At 37.3% G+C, this 17,975-nt stretch overlaps 1 protein-coding gene across 1 annotated transcript in view; it reads left to right on the top strand.

The window, feature by feature from the left end:
• THSD7A (thrombospondin type 1 domain containing 7A) overlaps nt 1-17,975 on the top strand; it is a gene marked incomplete at both ends in the record, with an annotated part of 363,343 nt that overhangs the window by 169,501 nt on the left and 175,867 nt on the right. The gene's annotated exons all lie outside the window — the stretch shown is intronic.

Genomic DNA, 17,975 nt, shown 5'->3' with positions numbered 1-17,975 from the left:
AGCAATAAAGAGCTTGTCCATATTCTAGTTTATGCAATATGTATATATATATATATATATATATATATATATATATATATATATATTATACATATGTTACTATATATTAAATGTATAGACACATGCTCTATTACATAGAGATTTATAATATAAGTTGTGGGTTACAACTTGATGAAATGGGACTCATAAACTGTAAAGGGATTTATATATGAACATTGTCCCATTGGAGGACACTTTGGTGCTATTATAAAATATGTGTTGCTGCTGGAGTTGAGAACGCAGCCTGGTGTTAGAATCCTAGTGTATCATGGACATGGTTTTTGTTTCCCATTCTCACCTTACCAGAAAAGTTGAAAATATGACCCAATTATAGTAATTTTTGCTACTGTTTCCAATGATGACAGACAGGTATATACTCAAATATCTTAATCTGTTTTAAGGTCTTTTAAAGATAGATTTGCAAACATCTCTAGGAAACACACGTATAAATCATAAGTAAAGACATTTAGGACTTCATTTGGGAGATAGTGATTCCATGTTTATTGGAATAATATAAAGGCAAGAGGAAACACTAGAAACTGATTTTGTGAGAAAAGCTGATGTTTCTACCACCAGCATCTAAGGGACCTTTACTTGGGACCTATCTGCCACCTAAATCTGGGTGAATCAGAGCTGCCCTACCAATATATTGATGGTGGGAAAAGGTTGCCATCCTCTGCAAAGCCTGGACATCTTACACAACTAAAATCCCCTATAGTGAAGGGTCCTTTATGGAGAACACACTGTAGAAAAGAAAGGCACATGGAATCATTTAGACAGCTGTTAAATGGGAATAATTTCCTAACTTTCCCTTTTGGCAATTCAATAGATAGCAGCATGAGGTTGAGGGTATTTCCTGAAGGTCTCAAGCTTCTCAAGAAACACAGAGATGTGGGTACATCTATAGATAAACAGTCCATAGCAATAATTCCTTAGATTTAGACAAAATATGCCCATACATAGGTGCTTCTTTGTTAAACCTTATAGCCAGTCCTAGTTATATATCCTGGATTGTCCTGTCTTCAACACCCTCCTATGTCTATGTATATTATTTACTTCTTAAAGTTTAAAGCCAGTGAATTATATTACATATTACAAAGTCAATACATTTATAAGAAAAATATATGAGCACAAGTGCATCGTATTGTTGTAGGCAAATAATAAGGTTTACTCCCGGGTAGGACATTAAATCAATGATGATAGTTATAATTAATATTAATGAATTTGGTCATTAATATTTATTATTGCATAAATATTTAATTTACAGTAATTATTTTCACAAGTAATAAAAAAGGTGCTTAGCTTTAATACACATTAATATTAGAGTTAATTCACTTTTAAGAATAGCTTTGTTGGGCTGGAGAGAAGGCTCAGCTGTTAAAGGCCAGGCTCACAACCAAAAATATAAGAATAGTTTTGTTATTAAGTTATAATAGACTATGTGGCATGATAAAAATATAATATTTTAATTGATTTTTCCTCACCAAAATGAAGATCTATATATTTTTAAATGTCATATGCATATAATTTATGCATTACTTTTTTTCTGAAGTAATATTTTGCTTTAGTTTTTTTTGTACTTAAATGTTGATATAGTTAGATTTGATATAACATTGTAAAAATTGATAAAAACAACTTTTAATTAAAAATATTTTTTTCCATTTTTGACAGATGTAACTGAAGGGTCAAACATAATGTTAACATTTATGATCACACAAGACCAGATTACTCTTCAATTTAAAAATAAAAAAGTACATATCTTATATGTCAAACAGGCTTTTAAACAGTGAATCTGGCTTGCCTTCATTATTAGTCTCCCTTAAGCATATTCTTCTATGGAACTGTAATTGAAAAAGAAGATTCTTTCCATTATAAAAATACATTTGAGGTTACAAAGTGCACATATTGGATCATAGTGGAAAGAGGCAACAGGCTAAACATATTACTTCCATGAAATGGAACTAATGTCCTAGCACAGATTTCCATACAGCTGAAATGGCCTTTCATTTGTCCTCTTTATTATGAGTTATTTAAAGATGTTGATTTTTCAATCCTACCTCTGAGTTTCTGTCCTGAGTCTTTCGAATCCTTTGAGATGTATTAGAGAGTGGCAAACAAAATTATCTTCTTTTGAATGATTTCAATTTCCCATTTCTCTCAGTGTAGAAAGAACTGAGTGTATTGTATTTTCTATTCTGTTTGCATATTTCAAGAAGTTATTAAAGGGCTACTAAGGGTTTGGTGCACCATTTTAAAACACTATTTCTCAAGAACTCTTGGTATGCTTCAATTTCAAGCCCTGTCTCCACCTTTATTACAAACGAAATACTTTTCACTACCTTCCCCTACAACATTCATGAAGATTTCTTCTTGTTTATCTGCATTAAGTAGTCTATCGGCTGAGCATTGCTATATATGTATTTCCTATATTGAAGCAAAAATTAGCTAATGAGTAAATAAGGCCACACTGAAATCTTTGAGAGAGTAGAAAAGTCAACAGTAGAATAAGTCTTCCTCCATATGCAGAGTTAGAGGAACGGGAATCATGAAATGACCCAGTGTACCTGTACCTTTCTGCATTAGGAGAGATAGCATGTTTTTAAACAATCTTCTGTATTATTAAATAATTATACAAAATGTTAACTTATCAAGTGTTTTCAGTGTTATAATAATTTTTGAGCCACTGGAAATGTGGTTATCCTAATACAAGTATGTGCTGGCAAAAAAAAAAAAAAAAAAAAAAAAAGCGAACAATCCACTTTCACATTAAATTTCTTAAGGCATTACTTTGAAAAACTGCACAGTGCTGGTCTTACACAACAAAACAAGATTCCAAGGGGATAAACAGGAAGAACATTAACTGATGATATTCTGAAATAACATTTCCAATGCAGACTCCACACTCTGCATAAATGGTAGCTGTCAATTTGCTAAACTATCATATGTGGACTATTGCAGTAGGTGTACAAATTCTCCAATGGTTGTATACTAATTTATGTTCAATATCTTACCTGTTCTCTTATTAAAATTGGGCTTTAAGGGAAACTTTATAGGCTTTATCAAGTGTTTGACAGAGTTATATAGCAACAGGAAAAGAGAAAATTGGGGGCTGGAGAGAAAGAAGCAGATCATCAACAGAAACATGCTCATGCATGCAACATTCTGTACCTGTGGGACACATTGACTTAACCATGAAAGTCGGGTGGAAGGATTATGACTGGAGGCATTCTACTGCTTTGATAAAAATACTATGACAAAAATCAGGTTGAGAAGGAAAGAGTTTGCCTCACAACTTTTAATTGATTGTTGATAAAAACCATAACAGAAACCCAAGGCAGAAACTGAAGCAAAGACTATGTAAGAACTTTGCTTACTTGTGTGTTCCCAATGACTTGTTCATTCTACATTTTTATACAACATGGGAGCATCTGCCCAAAGGTACCACCACTCATACCATACCAATCATTAATCAATAAAACACCCACAGACTTTCTTGTAGACCAACATGATGGAGGCAGTGACTCAATTGAGATTCCCTCTTCCAAGATATATTGACTCGTGTGTCAAGTTTGTAAAAACCAACCAGCACATAGGGCTGCGATGATGGGTCACTGGGTAAAGTACTTACTCCACAAGCATGTGGTACTTAGTTTGGGTCCACAGCACCCATGTAAAAGGCCAGGTAGGTAACATGAGGCTGTAACTGCAGTGTTGGGAACTGGAGAAACCGAAAACAGAAAGGTCCTGGAGTAAGCCAATACTACTAAGGTGATTGAGTCAATCCATGAGGTCCATTTTAGTGAGAAACCGACTCAAGGGATAAGGTAGAAAGCTGTAGAGGAAGACAACCAATGCTGACCTCCAGGCACACAGGGGAACAGGTACACACAGGGAGGCATAAAAAGAAACAGGTATCATGTCTATAGTTTTTTCAGGATAGGTCTTGCCTATGGGTGTTTTTCTCTGAGTGTGAGAAATTATAAAGAAGAGACAGTATTATCCAATTTGTGGTCAAAATTAAGAAAATGTGAGATTATTTTGCAATAATTATATTTGCTTTCTTAAAAGGTTATAAATTATGAATTACATTTTATGATTGGGTTTTAATAATAATGTAAATGGAGAAAGCACCTATGTTCCAAAGTTCTCCAATCAATTAAAAATGAACCATGTCCCAGACAATGCAGAGAAGAATTTGATATCATTACTCTTGTCCTAAAACTTTCTTGCTTCTAACTTCTTTTTCTGAACTCAGAGATAATGATACTTTTTCTCTGCCATTTGTCATAGAAACAATGTGACTATCAAAGTTTTGAATACATATTTGCTAACCCTAGTTTTAATGCTTGATACCTTAAACTGTCACTATAGTTTCTTATGCTTCTTGATGAGTTGAAGCATTAGAAACAGGATTCTTATAGGCAAAATTCCTAACTGCTGAAGAATGAGAACTGCAAAAATTAAGAATATCATTTTGTACCATTTCCACTGACTTAAAGTGGGCTTTTACCCTATTTGTGAGAGCAGGTTACAGTTTTTCACCTGTAGTGGGTTTGGGAGTTTGCCATAAAATTTCACTATGGTATACCGTCTGTACCAGCATGCGGGGCGGGGGGGGGGGAGCATCTGCATGCAAGCATGTTCTGTGTGTGAAAGAATGGGAGATGTAGCATCAGCTCTTTCCGAAATGCCTCCTTGCTATAGCAATTTATCCCATTACTGAGCACACATCATGCTGCTATCCTCGAACTGAGCTGCTGACCAGGAGTGTGGCCCTCAGAGTTAATGGGGAACATATGATCACTCCAGCTGGCAGGTGACATCAGCTGCCAATATTCCCAAACATCTCAACAAAGCATCTTCAAATATAAAAGCAAGGCGGAGACCTCTGCCTTTCTTAGAAAAAGTTTTAATGTGCATGCATTTGCCTCCACAGACATTATTATGTCTGTTCTGTTAATTCTGTTAAAGAAACAGACACTTGATAATAAAATTCAGGTAACGTATAAAAGTGTTAATTCAAATCGATACAAAAGTGAAACATTACAGAATACATAATTTTATACTGGAGACAGAATTTTAACTTGAATATAGTTACAAGTGAACAAATTCTCTGAGCAAAGTTTCATCTAAAATATAAACCAATCAGAATTTAGGTTGATTGGTTATGTTATAAAAGCTTAGGGCATATATACTTTTTGAAGAAAAAAAAACTTCATTTATCTTTTGGTAACATACAAGGCAATTGAGGTGGAGTCTTTGTTAAGTAATCAGAGCTGTGTAGCACAGGATCAGCAGGTTAAGATGGTCTTGGGTCTCTAGACTCTGAACAAAGCATTCATCACTCTGATGTACTGCAATTTGGGGATTAGGAGAACCTGAGAAACCTTCCATTCATTAGTATTTAGAAACCCATTACAAAAACATGCATGTCTTATTAGCATTGTATTCTAGCATAAAATCTCCAAGTGTGATATTGAAATCTATTGCTGTGGATTTAAGAAGTAGGACTGCTGGGAAAACAGCCAATCTCCAACCTTGGTACAAGAGAAAAGTGTATCCACCTAGAAACATATCACTTTCTTTTCTTTCCCTACGTTTATACTTTGCTAGCCAATAATAAAGCAACTACTTTCACATACAAGACAGAACATTCCATGAAACACTATGAATGAACTGTCTGATATGACAAAAACTTCAAGCCTAGGCAATTTGTATAACAGAAATCAAGTGATTTTTAAATATTCATGTGAAAATATATTTCTCACATCGTACATATAACAATCTTTGGTAATACTATTTAATAACAAAGTACAATTCCTCCTGTATAGAAAACCCTCCATTAAACTAAGAAATGGCAATGTACTTATAGCAAGAACACTTAATCTTTAATAGAATAAGAATATTTTAGGTGCTTGCTACGGACTAAATCTAAAAGGGTTAAAACTGGCATTGCTATATTTTTTATAGGTAACATATCCCTAAATGTCCAATGATTCATATTTATGAACAGTTATAGATTCTTGTGTATAGTAATTTCAAGGAGTCAGGAATTACCTGCTTTGGGGAGGGTGTCATAGATGGATTGTACACTGGTGTTTTTGTGTCAACTTACACAAGGAACACAGATAAAGGAGCCTCATTTGGGGAAATGCCTCCATGAGATCCAGCTTTAAGGCATTTTCTCAACTAGTGATCAAGTGATCAAGGGGGGAGGGGCAGCCCATTGTGGGTAGTGCCATCCCTGGGTTGGTAGACCTGGGTTTTATAAGAAAGCAGGCTGAGCAAGCCAGGGGAAGCAAGCCAGTAAGTAGCATCCTACCATAGCCTCTGCATCAGCTCCTGCTTCCTGACCTGCTTGAGTTCCAGTCCTCACTTCCTTTAGTGATGAACAGCAATGTGGAAGTGTAAGCTGAATAAACCCTTTCCTCCCCAACTTACTTCGTTGTCATGATGTTTTGTTCATGAATAGAAGCCCCGACTAAGACAGACTGATTGTCAGGAATCCAACTCCTATGGTTCAGAGCTTTGCAAACTACCTGTGCCAAAGTCTCAGTGTTTGGGATTTTGCTTTTGTTTCATTTTCTATTTATATAGATATCAGGGATATATGGAAAACATGGCCCTACTCTGTCTAGTATGTCTAGTTTGCAGTTCATAGTCAACTTACTAGACCTTTCTACTCAACTGAGTTCACTGACTATGCAATAGGGAGTCACATCTACTAATTTCTACAGAATGGCCTTAATGCCTGTTTTCAACTGATACAGGGATCCTTTAAAAACCTCTTCCTCTCATGTATGGAACTCATTGTGCCTGCCAACAATTCCAGTGGAATTTCTGCATTATGAAGTCACAGAGTTAGAAGTAATATTTCCCCAAGGTACTTGCAGACAGGTGTCTGAATGTGATGTAGATGCCAACACATACACAAGCCAGAGCTGGGCTTAGCTTCTGAGCTGAGGGCAGCAGCAAGAGACACCACATCCATTTCATGGAACAGCTGGTGCTAGGAACAGCAGTGTTTCCTGTAGGCACAGAAAACCTCATAAACCAGAAAAACGCCAGTACAATTCTGAGCTCTGAAGAATGCTTTGGAAACTTTGCATAGCTCTCTGTTCCAGATTCTTAAAGGATTTTGGTTAAATTACCCATCTGCTAACAAATTCTTATTCAGTGGGAGATCTATTCAGATTTGTTTGTAAGAAGTAGAGCTAACTTGGCACAGATTCAGCTGCCAGATCCAAATGCTGGGTGACTTAGGTTTGTGGAGCAAATATAGGTAAAGCATCTCTATTGATTCTAAAACTTCATGACAGTTCTCATAAGGATTTTCTTAAAATTCAGTCAGTTTGAAAGGCTCTTAGGGCTCTGTTGAATAAAAAGTTCACCTTAAAGGCAGTGGTGCCCAAATGGAGAAACAAATCCCACTTCTTAGTAGGCCAAACGAACAACTTCAACTGCTGCAGACTGCCATGTTTTGATAGAGTTCTGGTCTAATGATACCATCTAATATTAACCATAGCCACTTTTAGCTTTCTCGTGTTTTCAGTATTAGGAACTATGATATAAAATAATTTTAATACATTCAGATTTATAGGTATAAACAGGAAAGAGGGAGGCAGAGAGAGGAGAGAGAAAATTGAGACAGACAGAGCAAGATGCGAACACTGGGGAAAAAGTAATTTCAGAGCATAGGCATTCACAAATACATGTTTTAGTGGCATACATGCATACATGTATTTTGATTGCATGTGAAAAGCCCTTTTTATGTGTTTATGCACCATGTACATATATGTGCACATATTTATGTCCATTTCTGAGTGCAGGTGTACACAAGACATAGCATGTACCTGGAGGTCATAGGACAACCTCTGTCCTCACCTTCTACATTTCTTTTTTTTATTGAACAACTTTATTTTAAAAAACAAAGATAAATGTACAAATTTTAAGCATTTTTGCATAAAAGTATATGAATACATTTTTGTCGGTGCTTTGCTTTTTTTTAAGGTTTGATAGTGTGCATTAAGATCTTACTAGTTACAATGAGCATAAAGTACATGTAAAACAGGACGTGACCTGGAACCTTCTACATCTCTTATCTGAGACAACGCCTCTTTGTTGTTGTTCTTTTATACATGGCAGGCTATAGGCCCCATGAGCTTTGGGGATTCCTAGGCCTTCACTTTCCATCTTGCTGAAGAAGCACAGGAATTATACACATGTGCTACCTACTTGTGTATATATGAGTCTTGAGGATTTAAATTCAGGTACTCAAGCTTGGCTATCCTCTTCCTTTAAGGACACATATTTTTAGTTCATTTATTTGCTTGTCTGTCTGTCTGTCAGTAGCATATGATACCAAGTTTCCAATCTATTAGTTTCGTCTCCTTATCCAAAGGAAGATAATCCCTGCAGGTGTTGTGTGGGTGAGGGACAATATGGATATGCTTGGTGACTTTCTAAAAAAATCATCTTCAACTCCAAGATCATCAGACTTTGCTTAGAGACAAAGGGGGTGGCAGGTCGAAGAGGGACCCCCACGGTTTATGGTGCTTGTATTCAGTGAACAGTGAGGAGGATGAGCAGAACCTCAGGCTGCTGAAGATACCAGACAAGAGTTCATTTTATCATCTGATGACCTGGGGCCTTTGTTACCAGACGGAATGTCTGGACTCAGTGTTAAGGAAAGGAGAGTGTTGGAGTGAACTGGCAGTGGCCTTTCAGGAAACATAACGTGCTGCCCTCACAAGATGGTGGTTTTCCTGAGTACAGTCATCAATCACTAAATGGCCTACAACATTGGTTTTAGCAGCAGAGATTTAAATAGCTTCAAAGTCTTGAGGATATAGCATGAATTAACTAGGATGAAATAAAGTGAAGTTAGCACTTGTGATATTGAAGAGGGTCTTTGCTCTTCATCTCTGGAGAGATTTTTTAGAACATACTCCTTTGCTTGTCATTTTTCTGTATTTATCTGGTTTCACTCTCCAGTACATGGGGTCCCAAGTCACATCTGTTTCTCTCTTCCAGCCAGAGTATTGTTCCAATCTGTTCTGGCCATCTGGTTATCCTAAGAACACCATACATGTGGAAGAAAGCTGGCCCTGTGATTGTAGTATCCTCGCCCAAAGCATCTCTTCTCCACATCTTACCACAGGGGCATGCTCTTTAAGAAACATAAGGAACCAAAATGGATTTATCCCTTGATATGTTTGGTGTCAGTTTTTGCTGGCCAAGATAAAGCAAGCATTGCCTGAGAATGAATGAAGAAGAACCTACTTACCGTACATGTTCCTGTGATTCAGTTCAGTCTCATTAGTAATCATGAAATAAAACAACTAAACATGAGTTAGTTTATGGGGCATCTGTAAGGTCTGTGTAAAAGGCACTGATCTAAAATGAGCCCAGATGTGACAATCCTCCTCTTTCTCTGTTACCTTTTGGTTCTGAGCTTATACTTTATACATACATACATAATACATACATACATACTTACATACATACATTTAGCACTTAAGACTTTCAGAAAAACCCTGATCCTTAATTCTGGTAGAATCCCTTGGATAAGACTTCCCATATTCTAAATTCCTCTACATCAAGTAAGGATATCAATTCTGAGATATTTATGAGTTGCTGGAAAACTGGTTCTTCTTGGATCTTTTTTTCTTCAATACTGACATGTTTGCCAGACTCAGCTAAATGCTACAGTTTTCCTGATTCCTTCTATCCTGCAGTCCACCAGGTCACAGTTTCTAATTCCCCTTTTTCCATAGTTCCTAATATTTTAGTGTGTGCTGACACCCTCATAAATGCTTTCATCAGAAATATCTGTCTTCATAGGCACCATTACTTTCTTGCCATATCATATGGAGGAGACATAAAGACGATTACTGTATCTATAAAATAAATTACATCCAAATCAATCTAGAGGGAAAAGACATGTAGGTGTTTTGTATGATACCTATATTAAAGTCTTATTGACTGAAATCCTGCATGCCAGTTCACATGTTTACAGCTGCAAATGTGTGTAGGAGCACATGTACATAGATGCATGTCTACGTGAAGCTTAGAGTACACACCCTCATGTGTCATTCCTCATCCTAAGGTGCCATCTACCTTTCACTGGGACAGTACTCACAATGGCCTGAAATTTTCCCAGTAGATTAGGGTGTCTGGCCTGCTAGCACCACAGAACTCCTAATCTCTGCCATTCTACAAATGCACCATCTGATATTTTAAAAACTTCAGTTATATGGAGAAAATTTAAGGTGAGCAAATTACACATTAAGCTATCTTCCCAGCTCTGGATAAAACTTTTTTTTTCAATTACATTTATTTTGTTTGTCTTTATAGTACAGTCATTGCTCCCCTCCTGGTCTGCCTCCCACATTTCCTTATCCCATTCCTCCTCCCTCCTGTCTCCAAGAGGATGTTCACCACAAACACCATTGGGTTTCCCACTTCTTGGGGCCTCAAGTCAATTGAGGGTTAGGTTTGTCTTCTCCAAATGAGGCAGACCAGGCATTCTTCTGCTGTTAGGACCTTGGACCAGCTTGTTTATACTGCCTGGTTGGTGGCTCAGTGTCTGAGAGATCTCAGATATCCAAGTTAATTGAGACTGCTGATCTTCCTATGGGGTTGCCCTCCATCTTAGCTTCTTCCAGCATTTCCCGAATTCAACCACATGGGTTCCTGACTTCAGTCCAATGGTTGGGTGTAAGTATCTGCATCTGTCTTAGCTACTGGTGTTGGAACTCTCAGAGAACAGCCATGCTAGGCTGCTGCCTGTAATCACACCATTCCATCAGTAATAGTGTCAGGCCTTGGAGCCTCCCCTTGAGATGGATCCTAAGTTGGGGTGAATTGGACTCCTTTTCTTCCATCTCTTCTCCATTTTTGTCTCTGCAGTTTTTTTCCACAGGAACAATTCTAAAGCAACAATACATTTATAAAGTTCTTTAAAATAACTCTTAAAAATAGATTAAAAGTAGGTTGATATATAGAGAGATAGATCATAGTCAGACAAGCAGATGGTGGTAGGAAACTCTCCCACAGTTGGGAGGAGCACATGACATATTCAAGGAAGTGTGAGCATAGTTCAAGGTTTGCTATAGGCATGCAGAGATAGACAACTTCCTTTTCACATCTTATGGCTTGTCTACTTGATAAGAGAGACTGTGTGTGTGTGTGTGTGTGTGTGTGTGTGAGAGAGAGAGAGAGAGAGAGAGAGAGAGAGAGAGAGAGAGAGAGAGAGAGAGAGAGAACAACCAAAACAAACACAAACCTTTCTATATACCTTGTCCTCAGTTTACCAAGTTGGACTAACAACTATTTTCTCAGAAAGTTTTTCTGAGCATAGAATTATTTATTCCTTTATGAAATTCCCCAACATAAAGGTTAGAAGAAAATCCAAAGGGTGGCAAGTACTTGCTGCATTTATTATGAACACTAAAGTCAATAGTCTCTGTCTTCAGTTTCTATGGTATTCCATTCTTCCACCTTGCTACATAAGTATCTGCATCTGTCTTAGCTACTGGTGTTGGGCTCTCAGAGAACAGCCATGCTAGGCCGCTGCCTGTAATTACATCATTCCATCAGTAATAGTGTCAGGTCTTGGAGTCTCCCCTTGAGATGGATCTCAAGTTGTGGTAGAGTGGACCTCCTTTCCCCCCAGTCTCTTCTCCATTTTTGTCCCTACAGTTCTGTTAGACCAGAACAATTCTAAAACAATTCCTGCTCCTTGGCATTGTATAAAACCCAAATGCTTTATTTCAACTTTTTAAATGGAATGCTCACCTGTAGGTGGACATTTTTTAAACACACACATACACAAACACACACATACAAACACACACTTATGTATTCACACATATGCATATATATGTAGGTCGAAAAATTCATACTTGAGAACTATATCTACATAACTTCAATCCCTTTTTGCCCACCCACAATACTTCCTATCCCTCTCAAATTCATCACACACACACACACACACACACACACACACACACACACACACACACACACGGGCAAGTTTATTTTATGTGGCTTGTATATACACTTTGATTCATCTATGAGTGTGACCATTTAGACTTTTTCCTGTCCATCTTGGTATCTCAACTACTGTTTTCATTGTGCCTGTGTTGTTTAAGCAGCTATACATTGGAGATTTCCTGGGTACACGTTTCATTTCAAGTCTAGGGGACACTATCACTTGGCAGCTCTTTTATGTTTTCTGGCCTTTACAATCATTTGCCTCTACTCCTCCGTGATTTTCAATGAGATGTGAGTGTGGGAGTAACATCTCAGGTACATGACTTGAAACTGGACACCCCCATGTCCCTAATTCTGTGTGGTTTAAACAGTTCTGGATCTCTATAATAGTCTTCATTAGTTGCAAAAATAAATATTTCTCGAAGAGGGGTGAGAGGTCCCCTTTCCTATGGGAATATGAGGTGCTATTAAGGAAACAGAAATTATGTTTTCACCATGAACTTCCTCCTGTGGAGCAGCCTTAACTCCAAGTAGATAATTCTTGGTTATCCCAAAAATAAAAGTGCCACTATTTCACAATTGTGTATATCTTGCCAATCCAATAATTGATGTGTTTCACAGGTTTTTGTTTGAATAGGACGTCCAATGGCTCCTTTCCTTGGCAGCTTGCATAGCACAACTGATGCTGTGAGCACCAGTCCTCACGGAGGAAATGAAAGTCAGTTCAACACCCATCACTTCACTGGCCATGGACAAATCGTGGTGTTGTTAGCAAGAAGGGCTTACCTTCAAGTTTTGGAGGGCTCTTGAGAACAAAGACCTAGATTGTTTTGAGAGAATTTGCATTTTTCCAGCCAAACATTCATTTCTATTGGTACTGGGTTTATTATCATTATTATTATTATTATTATTATTATTATTATTATTATTTATTATTTATTATTATTATTTATTATTATTATTATTATTATTATTAAATACTCCATCATTCTTGGGTATGACATAATCTCCTTATGTGGTAAAACTCTGTTTTTTTTTTTTAAATAATAAAGTTATATTTCTCTGGTTTTTTTCAACGATATTTAGTATTATTTATGGCTTTTTTCCCATATCCCCCTGTATTACTTTTTTCTCCCAGTTAAAGCCCTCCCTCATTAACTCTATATTCCACTTCATAACACCTGTCTTCTCCCTGGTCCTCCATCACACTTACCCTCCCTGGAACTTTGTCCTCTTCTCATACCAAGGCCCCTCTGTACTTTCCTCCTTTAGGATACTTTAGAGTATATGCTCAAGTCTACAGACTAGAGGACAATCTGAACTAGGAGAAACAAACCATAGACCATTGATGACATTTGTCTTTCTGGATCTGGGTCAACCTCACTCACTATGGTAGTTTCCAGCTCCATTCTCCATTCATTTACTGGAAACTTTATAGTTTCTGTTCTACTTATTGCTAAAGAGTATTGTAGTTTACCATGTTTTTATTGTCGATTTATCAACTGAAGAATATTTAAGTTGGTTTCACTTCCTAGCTACTGTTGCTAGAAGAGTAATAAACAAACTCCTGAAAAGAAAGCAGGGGGAAGCATTCTCAATCACTGCAGGCAGTGTTACAAATCAGTCAATGTGGAGAGCTCTCAGAAAACTAAAAGTCCATCTAATGAGGTCCTAAAATATAAGCAAACCTCCATTTTTAATAGTTTCTTCTCTTATGTATTACATAGTTTTCCAATCCTTATCACCGCTAATTTTTTCTTTATATCCACCCCCTTCTGTTAACTCTGCAGAAAAGTAACAGACCACTAAGAGACAGATGCCAACTAGGACAAAATAAGATAGAAGACAAGGTGAAAGCCATCCTATCCAGGCTAGACAAGACAACCCAAAAAGAGGAAAACAGTCCCAAGAGCAGGCAAAAGAACCAGAGACATACCCATTTCTACTGTTAGGAGTCCCATGGAAACACTGGGCTAACAGCCATAGCAGGCATGCATAGAGGACCAGGAACAGACCCATCTAGGCATCATGCTTGTCCACTTCAGTCTCTTTGAGCCCCCATTAGCCCTGCTTAGTTGATTCAGTGGGTCCTGTCCTTCAGGTGTCCTCCAAATCCTCTGACTCCTACAATCTTTCCTCTGCATCCTCTGCAGGTGTTAGACCCCATGGGGATCTCTAATTTTGACTCTCTCTATTATCAATTCTCTATTATAAGAACAAGAAATCAATCTGTTTCTTTTCTTGTCCAATAGGTGATTTCATGACAGATTCCATCAATTAAATGTACCTCAATCTCAAAACCTGTATGTTGTGTGTGATTTTTAAAAAGCACTCTATCTCCTTGTCCAGTGCTGCATCCTGTGCTCTGAGGACTTCTTTTTTCTATCTGGCTTAGACCAGGATCGAACACAACCAGCCCCCAACCTGAGAAGGCCACCTTCAACCACTCTGTCTTCCCCCTTTCTCCTGCCCACCTTAGCTCCTCAGAAGAAAAACACTAGACAGTGTTATTATTTTAAAACCAGCCAGATAACCTAATTACTGGGCAAAGGGTCTCCTGTCCTAATTTTATTAGCTAACAGCTACCTCCTGCAAACTTCTCGGCCCTCACCTGCAGTGAAGGCTGCATGCCCTAGGTGCCCAGGGGCCTTACCTGGTTGTTTGTGCCTCTCCTTCCTAAGCCTGACAAAAAGCTCATATCTCCTTCCCCGTGTCCCTTCTCTCCTTCACAGAACCCAGAAATTCTACCTGACCATTTGCCCAACCATTGGCACTTGCCTTCTTTATTGGCACAATGCCAGTTAGGGAATCTGCACCTTCACCTACACCTATAATATATGATTAACTTTCACCATAGCCTTAACCATAGGAACCTACTACTTCCTGTAACCTTCTGCTCCTCTCCTCACAGACTTACATGACTCTAACTTAATTACTATCATTCTTTGTGTTTCTGAACCACGGGGTTACAGCTTCTTCAATTGTATTTTTAGAAATTTGAGTTATAGAAATTCTCTCTCTCTCTCTCTCTCTCTCTCTCTCTCTCTCTCTCTCTCTCTCTCTCTCTCCCTCCCTCCCTCCCTCCCTCCCTCCCTCCCTCCCTCCCTCTCTCTCTCTCTCTCTCTCTCTCTCTCTCTCTCTCTCACACACACACACACACACACACACACACACATACACACACACACTTTGTATGTGCCCCACCCAGAAGTTTAATTTTCTTGCTTTTGAGGGTTACATTGCAGATAACACTTCTTACACTTATTAGAAAATTGTTTTTAACTTGTCCTGGCTCCCCAATTGAATTGGTTGATTGCAAATCCATATATGTATACAGTGCATTCTAATATTCTGATTACTGTCACCCCCATCCTCTACTCTCCCTCCTTTTCTTAGCATACTCTCACCCCTCAAACACTCATGCTTCTCTCTCTCTCTCTTTCTCTCTCTCTCTTCTTCTTCTTCTTCTTCTTCTTCTTCTTCTTCTTCAAATTCATTGAGTTTAACTAGTATAATTGCTGTGAGCATGGGTGCGGAAATTGCATTTGTCTGGGATTTGAATAGTTACTATGAAGTCACTGTAGTGTAAACAAAACACTTGTGAAGCATATAGTTGGCACAAGCGTGGGATTTTTCAAGCCCAGATTCCAGTTGGTTCACAGTTTAACTCTGGCATCTGCCTCAACTAAAGCAGTAACTGCAACAAACCTTATGATTTAGAGCCAGTTAAAGCAATTCGGAATGCCTGAGAATGGGATGCTAAGGGATGGGCTCTGATTCTAGAAAAACCTAAGCTCAAATTCCATACCATAATTTTTGGAGCAGCAAAACCTTTGCAAGCTCTCTAACGTCTGTCAGAATATTTCTCTGAAAGATGCAATTAATTGTACATATGAAAGGGTAATGAAATTATCAAATTTAGTATATTAATAAAGCTTTACACTTAGGCTTTACAAAGTATTCAAACTGACAATGCTAACGATAATTCCATTCAAGCGTCCTATTTAGAACAGGAAATGGAACCAACCCTAATTGTCACATTTCTCATCTGATGGAATGAAATCCAGGGCTGAGATACAGGCATATCTTATTATATGAACAATACATCTACATATATATAAATATCAGGTTGACATGGAGATAACACAAAAACTTTATGGATCCCTAGAGTCTGTGTCTCTTGATGAAATCTCATTGCCTTAGTCTCCAAACGTTCCATAAAGGTTTGTCTGTCTGAGTGATGTCACATGCACTAATTGTCAGAGGTATGACTGCCTACATTGTATCAGTATTTCTAAAAATTTGGTAAACTTTCATAAAGGCCTCGTTTTATCACAAGGTATGTGACATAGTAACATAGTTGACACATCAGCTCGTGTCAGATAACCAAAGTTACTGTATAGTAGGCAGTAAACCATTGGTCAAATTATCCTGAAAAGACTAAGAGAGATTATTTATCTTTCCACTGGATACCAACTATGAACTTTTAAAGTATTATATGAAGGACAATACATGCTAATGTAAAGGAAAATCATATCGAGAAGGGCAATAAATCTAAGAGAAAATGAATTATGTAAATTTTGTAAAAATGGAGTTATAGGGGACATTAGTTGGTCATTTATTTTTGTTTGAATCTCAGAAGTAACCCCCAATGTGAGGATGAAAAGTTGCGTGTCACAAAGAAAATTTAATAATTAGTGTTATACCTAAGGACACCATTAATTCCAGTATTTATACAGCATTTGAGCACAGGTTGGCTTTGTTCTGTTGTAGAGAAACAGAATTAACTCAGACCTCTTTTTACCTCTTTTTAACCATTCTCTGAGGATTTTTTTTTTGTTCAGACTTTTCAAGTTCAACAAATTGACTTTGATGTTTTCAGCTTTAATTGTTTTCAAAATCATGCATGGTGGTAGAATTAAGTCAACAGGATGTAAGTTGTTATAGTACAACGGACCTGCCTCCCTCTGCAGGCAATTAAGACAAATTAATATGGAACCTGAATGAGAGGGAATGATCAGTGAATTCCCTCATCAGTCCAGATATCCATCACCACAACAGGCTTCCTCTGTGAGTGTGTAATATTGGTATTGAATCTGGACAAGAGTCCAGCTAAGAGTCAGTACAATTCCAGGAAAACTCAATCTATTTGGATCTTTAGCTGTTGACATTCAAAATGTCATATTTGGTCTTATTTGTTATTACAAATTTAATACAACATGCCTCAGATTCAATGAGAATGAAAAAAAACAAGGATTTTGAACACTAATATTTTATTAGTAAAATAATTATTAAAGATACCTATAGAGCATATTTCTATAACATATAGGAAATTCAATGGACATTTTCATTATTTATTCTATATTTAGTCTGATTATTCACAAATATTTCATACTCATTAGAGAGGTTGGTGATTGCTTATTGGTTAAAAATACTTAATGATTTTCCAGAGAACCCACATACTCAGCTCAGCACCTACATCAAGGAACTTGCAACTATCTGCAACCCCAGCTCCCAAGAACTAGACACCCTCAGAAGGACACTACACACACTATATAGGTACATATGTGCATAGACCAATAAGGAAGGTTGATGTACTTAGATACACATATATCACAACTGTAAGTCATAACTGACCTAAAATTGTACTAAGACATAAATTTAATTATGTGTTATACTCTAAAAATACGAAGCTAAGCAGACATGCTTATTTAAATTACTAAAATAGAAGTTTACATATATTAACAGCTTTAGGTTTCTTCCTTTCTAAATTAAACTGAGAATGAATAATAAACAATATGGTAAACTCAGCATTACTCAATTTCTCTGTCCACTTTTTCCAATGTCTTGTGAATGATTTAACAACCACACCCAGACTCACATAAAAAAAGCAAGGCAAATGTTAATGTTCAGCTTGTTTGTTTACCATACTTTGCAAA

This window comes from Micromys minutus (genome assembly GCF_963924665.1).
Source record: "Micromys minutus genome assembly, chromosome: 23".
In the NCBI taxonomy this organism is placed as follows: Eukaryota; Metazoa; Chordata; class Mammalia; order Rodentia; family Muridae; genus Micromys; species Micromys minutus.
Note: the sequence above shows the minus strand (reverse complement) of the source record. Positions and strands in the feature narration are given on the sequence as shown.